Below are 16401 nucleotides of genomic sequence, written 5' to 3' on the forward strand. Positions count from 1 at the left end.
CTATACAAATGAACACCACAAAGTCCATGAAAGCATCTGAGAAACACCTTCTAACAGCGTTGTCAATTGAGTTTGCCCTATCGGATATGATTGTCAGATTGCTAATAGGACCTATGCAATCCCTAAGATGCCCCATAAACCATGTCCTGAATCAGAGGTTTCAGATTTGCCAACCCCGTAAGCTATTGGAATATCCCATTGTTCATCCATGGCTACTGCTAATAAGTTTACTCCAAGGTATCGCTTTCAAATGTGCTCCGTCAACTATAATAACTGGGCGCATGCAAGTAATAACGAACGAATCTACAAAATATACACAAGAAATATAATCATTTAAATGTGAAATGCATGTACTAACAAAAATGAGTCAACAAATTATATTGATTTACTAACCGTAGCACCAATGGCGATAACAGCAACTCAAGTGTCCATCTCTATCTGTTTTTGATATGAGTTACCGACCCAGGATTTTTCAGCTTTAAATTGTGACAATAAGCCGGCAGTTGGGCAAAGGATGCTTCTGGCGACCCCCTCAACAATTCCAAGGCATAACATTTGGCTCTCCAAGCTTGAGAATATGATATACTAATCTTGAACCGAGCATTCATGTCAGTCATAATTTCATGTCCCCGATATACCCTGCCATTCAAAAACATTAACTCAGCCAGAAAACCACCCAACACCTTTTTGTTTGCCTGTCTATGGTGAGGAAAACTTGGGTTCTTGAACATGTATTTTATCAATAAAAGTCCTAACTTGAAACATTTCGCAATCTTTTATTCTCTTTGCAATCATACGCCACATACAGTTTTGTCAATCATACACCTTGTTTCGAAACGATCTTTGCTTGATTTGTTAACTTTTAGTTGATAGCCATCTTCCACACATTTCGTATACAAAGCTATCTTCAAGTCTTCCTTGTATCAAAACAATCATCTTTCTTGATACAAATAACTTTTGTGTAACAATCAACTGCTTTCTTTACCAACTCTTCTTCCGGTATCTGAAGTAATTCTGGCATATTCCAGTTATACGCCCGTGGCATTTTCTTTTCTTCGGGGACTTTTTCTTCTTCTTTTTCTTCTTCAGGATTATATGAATTACAGAATGGATGTTCAACATGTTCATTCACAGTCGTAACTTCCTCCTCATTATCATCAACAATACCTTCTTCGGCAACGGCTGTTTCATCATCAAAATTCGGGTATTGACCATATCAAATCATTACACGCGGGTCTGTTTCTTCTTCTGAAACATCATCAAAATCCGTGTATTGACCAATATCAAAGTCCGGATATTGACCAAGACCAAATTTCGAATACTGACTAGTACTCACAATTTTTTCTGTTGGCTCATCATCGTCTAACTGGTCAATACGAAAACCGGAATTTGGTGCTGAAAGTTGATTGGGATTTGGATTAGAGAAAGGTTGTGGGTTTTGAGAAAAACTTAGTTGATTACTACCCGCTACTGACCCAACAATACTACTTCTAGGTTCAACAACATACAATGTAACATCATCTTGTGAAACACTAATGTAAGCAATGAATCATTCAACATCTTCATTGTCGGTTAACAATAAACTTTACCATTTCTCTGATAAGATAGCCTAAATCCACTTAGGGGCTCTAAATTCAATTTCTTTGAAACACGTAGCATTAGAGTTTCATAAGTTAACTTTTGTAAAGACAATTTTAGTTGAAGATTCATGGGTAAAGGCATATATTGTAAAACACCATGAACATTATCCCATGACCCTCCAAAACAAATCTATCCAAACATGATCAACATTAGATGATTTCATGGTTGTAAATTAATTTACTAAACAGACGAGCTGCGAAACTAAAACATGTTGCCGGATTGGGAAGGATGTCGTTGGATATAGGAACGGATGTCGCCGGAGAGAGTGATAGATGGAGATGGAATGAGTTGCGATTTAGGGATTTAGTTTATGATTTGCTGCTGTTGCGTAGTTATATACCCAAAATTTCAGTGTTGTGATTTACAGATTCTCGTTGCGATTTACGGATTATCGTTGCGATTTACAGATTCTCGTTGCGATTTACGGATTATCGTTGCGATTTACGGATACGCGTTGCGATATACGGATACGCATTGCGATTTACGGATACGCGTTGCGATTTACGGATACACGTTGCGGTTTACGGATACGCGTTGCGATTTATGTGTTCGCGTTGCGATTTTCATATTCGCGTTGCGATTCTGGAAAATCGCAATGCGAATTTGTACTATCGCATTGCGATTTTCAAGAATCGCGTTGCGATTTTGGAAACTGATTTGCGATTTTGGGGATCGCGTTGCGATTTTTATTTCGCGTTGCGATTTTTTTGGTCATTTTGGCAAATCCAAAAAAAGTTGGTTAAAATCGTATATTATAAGGCATTTTTGGTCACTGAGGCGATTTTCTCTTTCTCAAAACAGTAACAATTTAATATTTAAATAATTAAAGTAGTGAACTATCTATTTGGCCATCTTCGTATTCTCGGGTTTCTGTTTTGGTGCTAAATTTTCTTTTCAAAGTCATACCTACCGTTAGTTTTGTTTATATTTTGGTCATCTACCGTTAGATTATACTATTGACTTGATCGAAATGATAATGTGACATGATATACTAATAATTTTAGTCTTCAAAACATAAACATTATATCAAATTGATCATGATTCAAAATAATTCAATAAATCTCAAATATTTAAAAAATACTACAATAAATTATTCTTCAAAACATAGACATTCTATCAAATTGATCATGATTCAAAATAATTCAACAAATCTCAAATATTTAAAAATCCTATCAATTTGGTCAATGTAAAATCTCAAAATCTCCCACTCCCAAATCCCAACTTCCCTAAAATTTATTCCCCCAACATCCTCGCTGCCTGTTTCCTCAGTCGTTGTCGGCGTGATCTCTCCGTGTCGGTCAACCATTTTATTAACTTCTCTTTCTTTATACCCAACTAGGTGATGAAATGGTATGCTTGAGATGGGTAAGATGAAATGTTAAGTATTTATATGAGTATATTTGTTCTTGTTAGACTATAATTTTGACAGTTTGTATCTGATGCTACAAAATTATTTAAATTTGGCAGCTTCTATTTTTCAGGGGCATCAAGACCTTGGATTTCATCGAAAGTGGGAAACATGTTAAGGGCATTGGGATCTTGTACAGTTGAAGGACTTGAATATTCTACGTCAAGATCTGGAGATAACTGTTGTAAAATGATGCTCAAATTTACAGATCTTTCTTCCAGCATGTTCGATAGATCATTTAACTTAACTCTGTCGTTATGACTAGTTTTCCTGGCTTCATTGTAGACAGAACTCACTTTGATGCTGCTATCGATAGAAGATGGAGTTACAGAAATAAGTGCAAAGTCTAGTGTAAAGATGCGAGAAAAGATGATGGAAGCTGGCGGGATGGCCGGATTGTGACTGTGAAGGCCAAATCTTCTGAATTTCCTAATAGTCTGTGGAAAAGTTAATTGTTCAGTACATGAGTGAGCGGAAGGGACCACAACTTCACAGCCCATGTGAACTCTTTGATGTTGATACTCCATGGGAATAATCTCATATTGATATTATGATCAGAGATAATATACATTTGGCCTTTGTTAAAATGGATAAATCCTGAGGTATCTAGCAAGATATGAGTTTAATCTTCAACTTCTAGTAATTAATAGAAAGTATTGGATTATCATCCAAGCTTGAACTTATGAGACCAATCAAATCACTTTTCACTCATGTTAAGCTCAAGTGACACTATTGCATGGAATTCTTATAAATGTTTGCTTTAAAATGTTTCAGGATCACTACGCAGTAAATAAAACGAAGCAAATTTCACATAAGTTTAATTTCACAAATAGGTAAATCGTTAATTTGGTGTGTTTTACTTGCTTATATGAAAGTTATTCAATCTCAAGTTATCAATAGGGTCGACTTCATGAACATTGAGAGACAGATGTTAGTGTTAAAGCTGTAAATATATTTATTTTTTTAGGCTGAATATTTGGGAAGCATATTTCCTCCTATGTTTGGAAGTTTCTTTCTTACAAAATAAAAACATACGGCCTTCGGGTTTGAAAAATGCCTAAATGTTTAAAACATTGGGGGAAGATCGGGACGACGTTGAGCGAATGGTTATTATTGAGATTTGGGAGGAGGATTTTGAGATTTTATATTAGATCAAATTGAGAGGATTTTTAAATATTAAATATTTTTTTCAAATTATTTTAAATTAAGATCAATTTAATAAAACATATATGTTTTGAGGACTAAAACTATTATTATATCATGCCACATCATCATTTTCGTTAAGTCAACAGTGGTGGGTGACCAAAATAAAAAAAAATGTACATTAGGTGTAATTTTGAAAACAAAATAGTTGAATGACCAAAGTAAAAATACAAAAATAAATGGCTGACCTAATGAATAATTTACCCTAAATAAGATTGTTATTATTTTGAACAATTCATGAGAGCTAGGAGTGAGCAAAACTTGACTCGACTCGAAAAATTGATTTTTTCGACTCGTCTCGACTCGAATGAACTTTGAGTTATAATTTCATAAACTTGACTTGAAAAAAATTTCAAGTTCAAATCAAACTGTAAAATACAACTTGAATAACTCAAACAGTGACTCGAAAAACTTACATTTTTTAGTAATTAATAGATTAATTTTTAAGTTTGAGTTGAGTCCCTCAAATTTGTATGATATATTTATATCACATATGAAAAAAATATGAAGAAATATATATATTGTATATGATTATAAAAGACCATTTAAATTAGACAAAATAATATTATAATATTATAATTATTTACAATTAAATTTAAATAGAAACTAAAAAATTAGGCTTGACTCGATTCGAAAAAAAATTCAAGTCAACTTCGAGTTGTAAAATAGGACTTGTCAACTCGAATAACTTGAAATTTTGTGACTCGACTCGATCGAACGCTCACCGCTAGGGAGGGGATGAGGAATTTTGCTCCTGATGAGTATTGGACTCACAACCTAGGGAAGAGAGGACGTGTCAACTGGGTACTTTCAATTAGGGGTGAGAAAAACTCGACTCAACTCATAAATTTAATTCTTCAACTCTACTCGATTAAAAAAAATCGGTTCAAATTAACTTCGAATTGTAATTTCATAAACTAGACTCGACTCGAAAAAATTTAAGTTCAAGCGGAGTTATAAAATACAAATCAAATAACTCAAAATTTTTAGTAACTAATGGATTATTTTTCATGTTTGAGTCGCTTCTCGACTAGGTATGATATATGTATATCACATATATATGTATTGTATATTGTTATAAAAAATATTATAAATATTTACAATTAAATTTAAATAGAAACTCAAAATATCGATTAGAAAAAAATTTAAAAGCAAGTTTGAATTATAAAATAGGATTCGTCAACTCGAAATTTTTTTACTAGACTCGACTCGATCGAACACTCTCCCCTATTTTAGCCACTTACTCTAGAGATTGTTAACCTAAATAAATTTAAATTATGTGACACATTCAATGATGTATGAATAATATATACATATTAGATTGTTTTGATATTTAAAACAGAGCAAAAGTTTAGGTCAGAGATGTCTCCCCCAATCCAGGGTCAGGATATACCTAAGACCCAATTGAGATTTACATAGGAATTTACAGATTGTCCGCCAAGAGTGACAGTGGTAGGATTCGAACTTGACCTTACAAGTTCAAATTCCTAAATTCTAACTACTTGTACCAACACTTATTGACATATATATTAGATTGTGTTTTTTTAATAAAATAGATTAAATAATGTGACACATATAATAATATATAGATAAAATATATATTTAAGTGATTAGAGAGATTACTATTTTCTTTATAATTATCCTTTATATATATATATATATATAATTGATGTGGTTATAATGTATTATATGTATAAAATCTTTTTTAGTTATTAACAATATATATATATATATATATACACACACACACACTTAACTGATGTAAATACACGAACTCGAGATTTTTAAAAAGAACAACATTTTCTTTTATCACTTGATGAATTCATAATAGAAAATATTAAATATAAGATATATTTAAATTAATTAATAATAATTAAACTCACAATTATTTAATAATGAACACTCATATATCTGACATATGTCATGTTAAAACTTAAGATCTCAAAAGATAATAACAAGTTTTTTAACTACCGATGTCGCTTGGTTCATGAAATGTTAAACACTAACAATAAGCTTAATGATTAGAATCTTGTAATTATAAATATAAAAAATTAGATTAAAAATCATTTTTATAATAATATGTAATACTTAATTTGAATTAATCTATTGATAAATAAAATATTAATATATACAAATTCAAATTAACTATTTATATATCATAAACTTGACTTGAAAAAATTTCAAGTTTAAATAAAACTGTAAAATACAACTTGAATAACTCAAACAATGACTCGAATAACTTAAATTTTTTTTAGTAATTAGTAGATTAATTTTTAAGTTTGAGTTGAGTCCCTCAAATTTGTATGATATATTTATATCACATATGAAAAAAATATGAAGTAATATATATATTGTATATGATTATAAAAGACCATTTAAATTGGAAACAAATAATATTATAATATTATAATTATTTACAATTAAATTTAAATAGAAACTCAAAAATTCGGCTTGACTCGATTTGGAAAAAAAAAATTCAAGTCAACTTCGAGTTGTAAAATAGAACTTGTCAACTTGAATAACTTGAAATTTTGTGACTCGATCGAACACTCACCCCTAGGGAGGGGATGAGGAATTTTGCTCCTGATGAGTATTGGACTCACAACCTAGGGAAGAGAGGACGTGTCAACTGAGAACTTTCAACTAGGGGTGAGAAAAACTCGACTCAACTCATAAATTTAATTCTTCAACTCTACTTGATTAAAAAAAACTCGGCTCAAATTAACTTTGAATTGTAATTTCATAAAATAGACTCGACTCGAAAAAATTTAAGTTCAAGTGGAGTTATAAAATACAACTCAAATAACTCAAAATTTTTAGTAACTAATAGATTATTTTTCAAGTTTGAGTCGCTTCTTGACTAGGTATGATATATGTATCGTATTTGGTTATAAAAAAATAATATCGTAATATTATAAATATTTACAGTTAAATTTAAATAGAAACTCAAAAAATCAATTTGAAAAAAATTTAAAATCAAGTTTGAATTATAAAATAGGACTCGTCAACTCGAATAAATCGAATTTTTTTTACTAGATTTGACCCGATCGAGCACTCTCCCTTATTTTTAGCCACTTACTCTAGAGATTGTTAACCTAAATAAATTTAAATTATGTGACACATACAATGATGTATGAATAATATATACATGTTATATTGTTTTGATATTTAAAACCGAGCAAAAGTTTAGGTCAGGGATGGCTCCCCCAATCCAGGGTCATGACATACCTAAGACTCAATTGAGATTTACATAGGAATTTACAGGTTGTCCACCAAGAGTGACGGTGGTATGATTTGAACTTGGCCTTACAAGCTCAAATTCTTGAATCCCAACTACTTGTGCCAACACTCATTGACATATATATTAGATTGTGTTTTTTAATAAAATAGATTAAATAATGTGACACATAATAATATATAGATAAAATATATATTTCAATGATTAAAGAGATTGCTATTTTTTTATAATCATCCTTTTATATGATATCTACATATATAACTTCAAGTTGTAATGTGTTATATGTATAAAATCTTTTTTAGTTATTAACAATATATATATATACTTAACTGACGTAACTACACGAACTCGAGACTTTTAGAAAAAAACAATATTTTCTTTTATCACTTGATGAATCCATAATAGAAAATATGAAATATAAGATATATTTAAATTAATTAATAATAATTAAACTCACAATTATTTAACAATGAACGCTCATATCTCTGACATATGTTATGTTCGAACTTAAGATCTCAAAAGATAATAACAAGTTTTTTAACTACTGAGGTCGCTTAGTTTATGAAATGTTAAACACTAACAATAAGGTTAATGATTAGAATCTTGTAATTATAAATATAAAAAATTAGATTAAAAATCATTTTTATAATAATATGTAATACTTAATTTGAGTTAATCTATTGATAAATAAAATATTAATATATAAAAAATTCAAATTAACTATTTATATATCATAGTTTTTAGTAAGTTTATATTATAACAGTAATACAGTATTGAAGAGCAACAAAGGTTGCTAGCAGACGCTGTATAACGTTGCAGTAGGATCGAGCCCATGCAATTAAAACTGCCGCGTTAACCAACTTACTCCGTCCTATAAAATACTACCTCTCCTTCGCGCTTAATCCATTTTTCAAAAATTCTCACTCAGAACACATTCAGATTTTCAGAGAGAGAGAGCTGTTGAAAGCGATTGAAGCGAAACTTTCCGAGTTTTGTTGGCATATTTGACCTTCGATCTTTGAAGATGCAGACTAGGTTTTCCAAGCGTAAAAAGCTTGGTTCAATTCAAACCCTTATCACGATCCGGATCTGGATCCGCGAAAACCTTCCAATTCTCTTCACGCCCGTCGTCAGATTCAAGTTCTCTGGGAAGTTTCGCAAATTTGAAACTTACTGCAGGTTTTAATCGAAAAAATTGCTCTAATTATGTAAGTTATCGAACAATTGTTGGATCATAAATCCATTATGGGAGGCTAAACTCAAACCCAAATTAAGTTGATGTCATTGCTTACATCGATTAGGAGAAGATGTCATTGCTTACATCAATTAGGAGAAGATATCATTGCTTACATCAATTTAGTTAGGTGAGAGTTAGGCATGCCTCATTTTTTTAATGGTTTTAATTAGTTTATTTGTGTGGTGTATGATTGTTCTTGAGTAGTATAAATACCCCTCTCCATTTTAGTTTAAGCATCAAGAAAAATTAAGAGCTTCTAAGTGAGTGAAGAAGCAAAGTCTTATAAGAGTGAGTTGTAGTTCTTGTTTTTGAGTGAGAGCGCTCTTGTAATATTTGTTTAAGTTTCAATAAAAGTTGTTTGTGTTAGTGTTTTATTTCCAACAAAGTGGCATCAGAGCGAGTTGGAAAGTTCGAAGGCCTCGACGAGAGGAATCCGCCGCCGCCAAAATCTTCCCAATCTGAGTTCTAACGCACCGCCACGCTCCGCCGGAAGATTGCTTCCCAAAAATTGAGTTGACTCACCAAGTTGAGCCGAGTCAACCGAGTTGGAGCCCCTTGACCGAGTTGTCTAAGTCCCTCCCAAGGTTTTTCGGCGTTCCGGATTCATCCGTGCAATCGGATTTTGTAAATTCTCATTATATTGAGAGTTATGGCAAATGGTATGACACCATTCTAAGTTCCGACACTCAACAACAACAACTATGATAATTGGAGTATCAAAATGAAGGCACTTCTTGGATCACAAGATGTGTGGGATATCATAGAGAAAGGCTATAACGAGTCTACAGATGATGATGGTTTTGCTACTCTTACACCAGATCAAAAGACAACTTTGAAAGATTTAAGAAAAAGAGACAAGAAGGCTCTCTACCTCATCTATCAAGCATTAGATGATGATGGTTTTAAAAAGATTTTGTAACATCCCAAAAGTTGGGTCAATGACCAAAATATAATTTTTGGTAGTTTAGTGATCAATCTTAGAAAAGATTAAAAGTTTAGGAATTTAAATGAAAAGTGTTGATGTTGGATTTAATAACAAAGTTTGAAAGTAATAAGGGTACTATGGTCATTTTCAGGGAAGATTTTTATTTCCCTTTATAAAGGGTAATAAGCACGTGGGAAAGGAGATAATTTCTCCAGAGCATTCTTCAGTCTTCTTCTTCCTCCTCTCCACCGTGAAGCCTTGTATAAGGTAAGTGAGTCTTCAGTTGGTTAATTCTTTTGTTTTAAAGCTTGTTTTGATTCTTGGAATGTTAAGAAAGATTAAGGAAAGCTTTAGGTGGCTTAAAACTCAAAGATTAACAAGTTATGAGAAATTAAGAAAAATGAGTTTTTAAGTGAATTCTTGAAATAGAAGGAGTTAATAGATTTTGAAGTTGAATTTGACTAGTCAAGGGTTAAATTAAAAGATATGAAGTGATAGAATGAGTTTTAAAACATGTTGGAAATTTAGTGTGATTCTTGAATGCCATGTAAATGATAGAATTTTGAGGTTAAAGAAGTGATTATGGAGTAGAAATTAGTTTAAGTATGTGTATAAAAGTTAGGAATATTTAAGGAGGTGAAAGATGAAGATTTGAGAAGAAAAGAGAGTGAATTTCGTGCTTAAAATGGAATTTCTGGGTTGTGTGCATCGATGCATATTCAATGTGTATCGATTCACTCTCAAATAAATGAACATCGAATGCAATTAGTGCATCGATGCATAAGGAGTGCATCGATGCACCCCCTTAAGAATAAACATTGAAGGTGATTTGTGTACTGATGCACAGGTAGTGCATCGATGCGCATGTTAAGAAATGCATCTATACACTGTAGAATGCATCGATGCATACCTTTATTAAAATATGAAAATAGCCTTTCTTTTAGTATAAGAAGTGAAAGATTAGAATATATTAATTAGCATTCTGATATGTATCAATGTATACTATGTAGATATAGAACGTAATCCTGTTCCAGAACAATCGAAGGATTAAGATTGAGTCAAAGCAAGCAAGGCAAGGTGAGTGCATACTGTTGGAATATATGTATTTTTACATCGGAATTGGACTTGTGATAAGTGTGTTCTCGAGATTCTGAATATATGATAGCATGAGTCGAAACATGATTAGGATTGTGTGCTATGTGAATATGACATGCTTGCATTACATGTTATGTGATGTGCATTTAGTGTGTTATATGATAATGATCTATGAAATAATACAAGAATATTATCTAAGTTACTTATTAATAAGTTCTAAGATTTCGTGCATATGTAATATAAGTTATAAGATGAGAAAGAATATATTTATATGTATATGAGAAGATATAGGAACAAGAAATAAGTCAAGTGATAAAGGAATATGAAATTGTATGAAATGTGATATAAGCTATGTGATTGATAAAGTCATAAGCGATGAAATGAACATGTGGCATAGGTTTTAAGTTAAAGAATTATTTGATATAAATATTTGTGATCATAAGATAATCAAGTGTAAGTTATATTATATGGGATAAGGGTTTGTATAAGAAAAGGGTTATAAGACTTTAGGATAATAGTATGTAAATTAGGGTGCCTAAATATAAATGATGATACCAAATTATAAGTTAAGTGTTTTGAGAAGAATTATATTTAAAAGAAACTAGGATATAGGAGTCATGTGACATGAAGCTAGATAAATGGATTAATTTAGTATATAAATTATATGTTATGGTATAGATTTCATGATCAATATAAATACAGGATAGTGTAATAAATCATATAAATTTATATAATCAATTATGTGAATAAATGGAAAAGTGAGTCAAGATAAGTATTGACTTATAGGATAAAATGAGATTATATGAACAAATAGTATAACTTTATGAGGAAGACTTAGGGGTTATATGATTTAGGTATAAAAATGATATATGTGTAAGTGAATTACGTGATTATGTGGCTATGTGTGAAATGGAGTAAAATATGTAATTATAAAGTATATGAATATATGTTTATAAGATAAGTCATGTGATTATTGAGCTATATGAAATCAAGTGATAAGAAGTTATAAGAGTATATGTTTATGATAAAATATAAGAATAAGTTATAAGTCATGTGATATGTGATTTAGATGGAATTGTTCTACTTGCAAGTGATTACATGCATAATTTATCCATGTTTTAATATGACATTATGTATAATGAGCGATATTACCAAAGGATAATGCTAAGTGATATATGAAAAGATAGAGTGATCATATTTGTATATATGAAGTGAATGATGTGTTTATATGATGAATGATAAGAGAGATATGAAAATGTGAAGTGTATCCACATTTAAGCCTATGTTATTTAATATGAGAGCTGTAGGTATAATTGGCATGCCAAGAGTCGAGGGATTATCAGTGGTCCTTCGGGACATAGTGGTCCTTCAGGATATAGTGGTCCTTCGGGACATAGTGGTCCTTCAGGATATAGTGGTCATTTGGGATATATTAGTGGTCCTTCGGGACATAGTGGTCCTTCGAGACAAATATTCAGTGCCCCTAGTGGGAATTATTCGAGTTGTGGTGACAGCATTCGTGCACAACCTCAGTGTACTCACGTACCTTATGTTCTCAATAATATACATGGGCAATTCAAAGATAAATTGAAATGAAATTGCATCAGAAGATTATTTTTATATGTGCATAATATGATCATATGTGTTATAGTTTAGTAGACAAATGTGAATTACACTGTTATATTTGATTCTCTATGAATTTCTCTAAGTGATAGATGATGTGCACATTTAGTGAAGATGATAATATACAGGTGCATGTATGTATATGTTATATGAAATATTATACGGTTATGAATGATAGAATCATATTAAATGTTCATGCATTGTTCCGAATTAGAGTTTTTATATATGTTTTTTATGCCTCACTAAGTCATCGACTTAGTGTGTGAGTGTTTCACACGTAGGATCTGGATAAACGAGAAGAGAAGCGAGTTGAAGCTAGACAGATCAGACTCTCCTTTCCACAAATCAGAATTGTAGTTAAGTGTATGTATTTGGTTGTTTATAGTTTGTTGGCATGTAACAAAATTGTGAATTTCTAATGCTCTGATTAATTTGGTTCAAATTGGGTCCAACTTGTGTAAATTAACATATTTTATTTTAATGAAAGTTTAAAACTTTTTCATGCTTTTCTTTAAGAGTCAAAGTTTGAAAAGTCAATGTGAAACTTCAGACTCGTAACTGGGATGGGTACGGGTTAGGGGTGTTACAGATTTCGAGTGCAAGCTCTAGAAAGGAAGTATTGGAGAACTGCAAACCTCTTACAAAGGATCCGAGCAAGTGAAGAAGGTCTTTCTCCAAACATTAAGAAGTGAATTCGAATCCTTACACATGAAAGCATCTGAGTCTATTTTAGATTATTTCTCAAGAGTAGTAGTTGTTTCTAATCAATTAAAAAGAAATGGTGAAAAGTTAGAAGATGTGAGGATAATAGAGAAGATACTCCGTTCGTTGGATCCCAAATTTGAGCATATCATCGTGACGATCGAAGAAACTAAAGACTTGAAAGAAATGACTATCGAACAACTACAAAGATCATTGCAAGCATACAAAGAGAATCATAAGAAGAAACATGGGTTTACTAAGCAACTCCTCAATCTCCAACTCAATGATATGAATGAAAGCCAACGCAATGATAAAAACCAAAGTGGCCTAGGCAGACGTAGAGGTCATGGATGAGGTGGAAGTCACAGTCGTGGACGAGGCTGGAATTACAACAATAACAACTATGAGAAAAGAGAAAGCTCAACACGAGGCCGTGAAAGAATCAATCTGAACTCAAAGTATGAAAAATCTCAAGTTCGATGTTATAATTGTCAGAAGTTTGGGCATTATGCTTCAGAATGTAGAGCTCCCAACAAAAAATTGAGGAGAAGGCCAACTACGTGGAGGAAAAGATAGATGGCAAAGAAACTCTTCGTCTAGCACGAAATGAAACTGATGGTGGCAAAGCAAATTCCTGGTATCTTGACAGTGGTGCAAGTAACCATATGTGTGGAATGAAAGAAATGTTCATAGAGCTAGATGAGTTAGCAAGTGGAAATGTTTCGTTTGGAGATGATTCCACAATAGCAGTGAAAGGGAGAGGTAACATCGTTATCCGTTTAAAAGATAGAAGACATCAATTTATTTCAAATGTCTACTATGTGCCCAATATGAAAAGTAACATCTTAAGTTTAGGGCAACTGGTAGAGAAAGGTTATGATATTCATATGAATAATTATAATCTTTCTATAAAGGTGGTAAGAATAACTTCATTGCTAAAGTGACCATTTCAAAGAATAGAATGTTCTTTATCAACAAACAAAATGCTGTAGATGTTGCAAAGTTCCTGAAAGCTTTCTACAAAGATGCATCATGGCTTTGGCATCTTCGATTTGGGCATATCAATTTTAGAGGTATAGAGCTGCTATCTAAGAAGGAAATGGTGAAGGGATTACCTCGCATCAACCATCCTGACCAGCTTTGTGAAGGATGTCTAGTCGGGAAACAATTCAGGAAAAACTTTTCAAAGGAGTCAGAGATAAGAGCTAAGAAGCCACTCGAGCTCATCCATACCGATGTGTGTGGACCGATCAAGCCGATCTCTCTTGGTAAAAATAACTATTTTATTCTTTTCATTGATGATTTTTCAAGAAAAACCTGGGTATATTTCTTGAAACAGAAGTTAGAAGTTTTTGAAGTCTTCAAGAAGTTCAAAGCAGCAGTGGAAAGAGAAAGCGGTAGAAAGATCAAAGCCATGAGATCCGACCGAGGTGTAGAATTTACTTACAGGGAGTTTCAAGAGTTCTGTGAAGAAAATGGAATTCATCGACCAATGACAGTTCCTAGATCCCCCAGCAAAATGGTGTGGTAGAAAGAAAGAATAGAACAATCCTCGACATGGCACGAAGCATGCCCAAAAGTAAGAAACCACCCAAGGAATTTTGGGTGGAAGCAGTACTATGTACAGTCTACTTGTCAAACCGATCTCCAACAAGAAGTGTATGGGGAAAGACACCGCAAGAGGCATGGAGTGGAAGAAAGCATGGCATTTCCCACTTGATAACCTTTGGAAGTATAGCCCATGTTCACGTACCAGACGAGGGAAGAACGAAGCTTGATGATAAAAGTGAGAGTTTTATCTTCATTGGTTATGATGCTAATTCGAAGGGCTACAAGCTGTACAATCCAGACAATAAGAAGATTATGATTAGTCAAGATGTGGTATTCAATGAAGAACGAGAATGAGATTTTAACTCTCATGCAGATGACTTCAATTTCTTTCCTCAGTTTGAAGAAGACGAGCAAACAATGAGGGACCAACTAGGTGAACCTCAACAAGAACTTGAAACTCCACCCACTTCACCAACATCAACCACTCAAGGAGACTCATCACCTTTGTAATCGTCAAGTGGGAGTCAAAGTGAAAGAGTTGTGCAACATACAAGAAGCCTTAGAGATCTCTATGAGGTAACTGAACGACAAGATAATCTTACATTATTTTGTTTGTTTATCGATTGTGAACCAGTGAGCTTTCAAAAAGCTGTACAAGAAAATAAATGGAGAGATACGATGGATGAAGAAATCAAGGCCATCGAGAAAAATGACACATGAGAACTTACCTCACTTCCCAAGGGACATAAGGCGATAGATGTCAAATGGGTGTACAAAACAAAGCAAAACGCCAATGGAGAGATTGAAAGGTACAAGGTGAGGTTTGTTGCTAAAGGCTATAGTCAAAAGGTTGGAATTGACTATAATGAGGTATTTGCTACTGTTGCTCGATTGAAGACTATCATACTAATCATTTCTTTGGCAGCTCAAAACAAGTGGAAGATACAACAGATAGATGTAAAGTCTGCTTTTTTAAATGGAGTTCTTGAATAGGAAATCTACATTCAACAACCATCAGGCTACGAAGTCAAAAGCCACGAAGATAAGGTGTTCAAGTTGAAGAAGCCTCTTTACAGGCTAAAACAAGCACCAAGGGCATGGAATAGTTGAATCGACAAGTACTTCCAAGAGAATGGCTTCAACAAATGTCCCTACGAGCATGCTCTATATATCAAGATCAAAGATGGAGATATTTTGATTGTATGCCTCTACATGGACGATTTGATCTTCACCAGAAGCAACCCAAGCATGTTTAATGAATTCAAGGATGTGATGGTGAAAGAATTCAAGATGACAGACATGGGGCTCATGTTGTACTACCTTGGCATTGAAGTTAAGCAAAAAAAGGATGAAATTTTCATTTCACAGGAAAGCTATGCAAATGAGATACTGAAGAAGTTCAAAATGGAGAACTGTAAACCAATAAGCACACCGACAGAATACGGGATCAAGATGTTTAAACATGAAGAAGGTGAAAGTGTAGATCCAACATTCTTCAAAAGTTTGGTGGGAAGTTTATGCTATCAAACTTGTACGAGGCCCGATATTCTTCACGCAGTTGGATTGGTTAGTCGCTACATGGAATCTCTAACAACCACCAATTTTAAAGCCCCAAAGAGAATTCTTCGCTATCTGAAAGGTACAATTGACTCTGGCTTGTTCTATTCAGTTTCTAATGATTACAAGCTTGTTGGATATAGCGACAGTGATTGGGGAGGAGACATAGATAATTGAAGGAGCACTACTGGATTTGTATTTTTCATGGGAGATACTGCTTT

This window comes from Hibiscus syriacus, unplaced genomic scaffold (genome assembly GCF_006381635.1).
Source record: "Hibiscus syriacus cultivar Baekdansim isolate YM2019G1 unplaced genomic scaffold, ASM638163v2 tig00117005_pilon, whole genome shotgun sequence".
Taxonomy (NCBI): Eukaryota; Viridiplantae; Streptophyta; class Magnoliopsida; order Malvales; family Malvaceae; genus Hibiscus; species Hibiscus syriacus.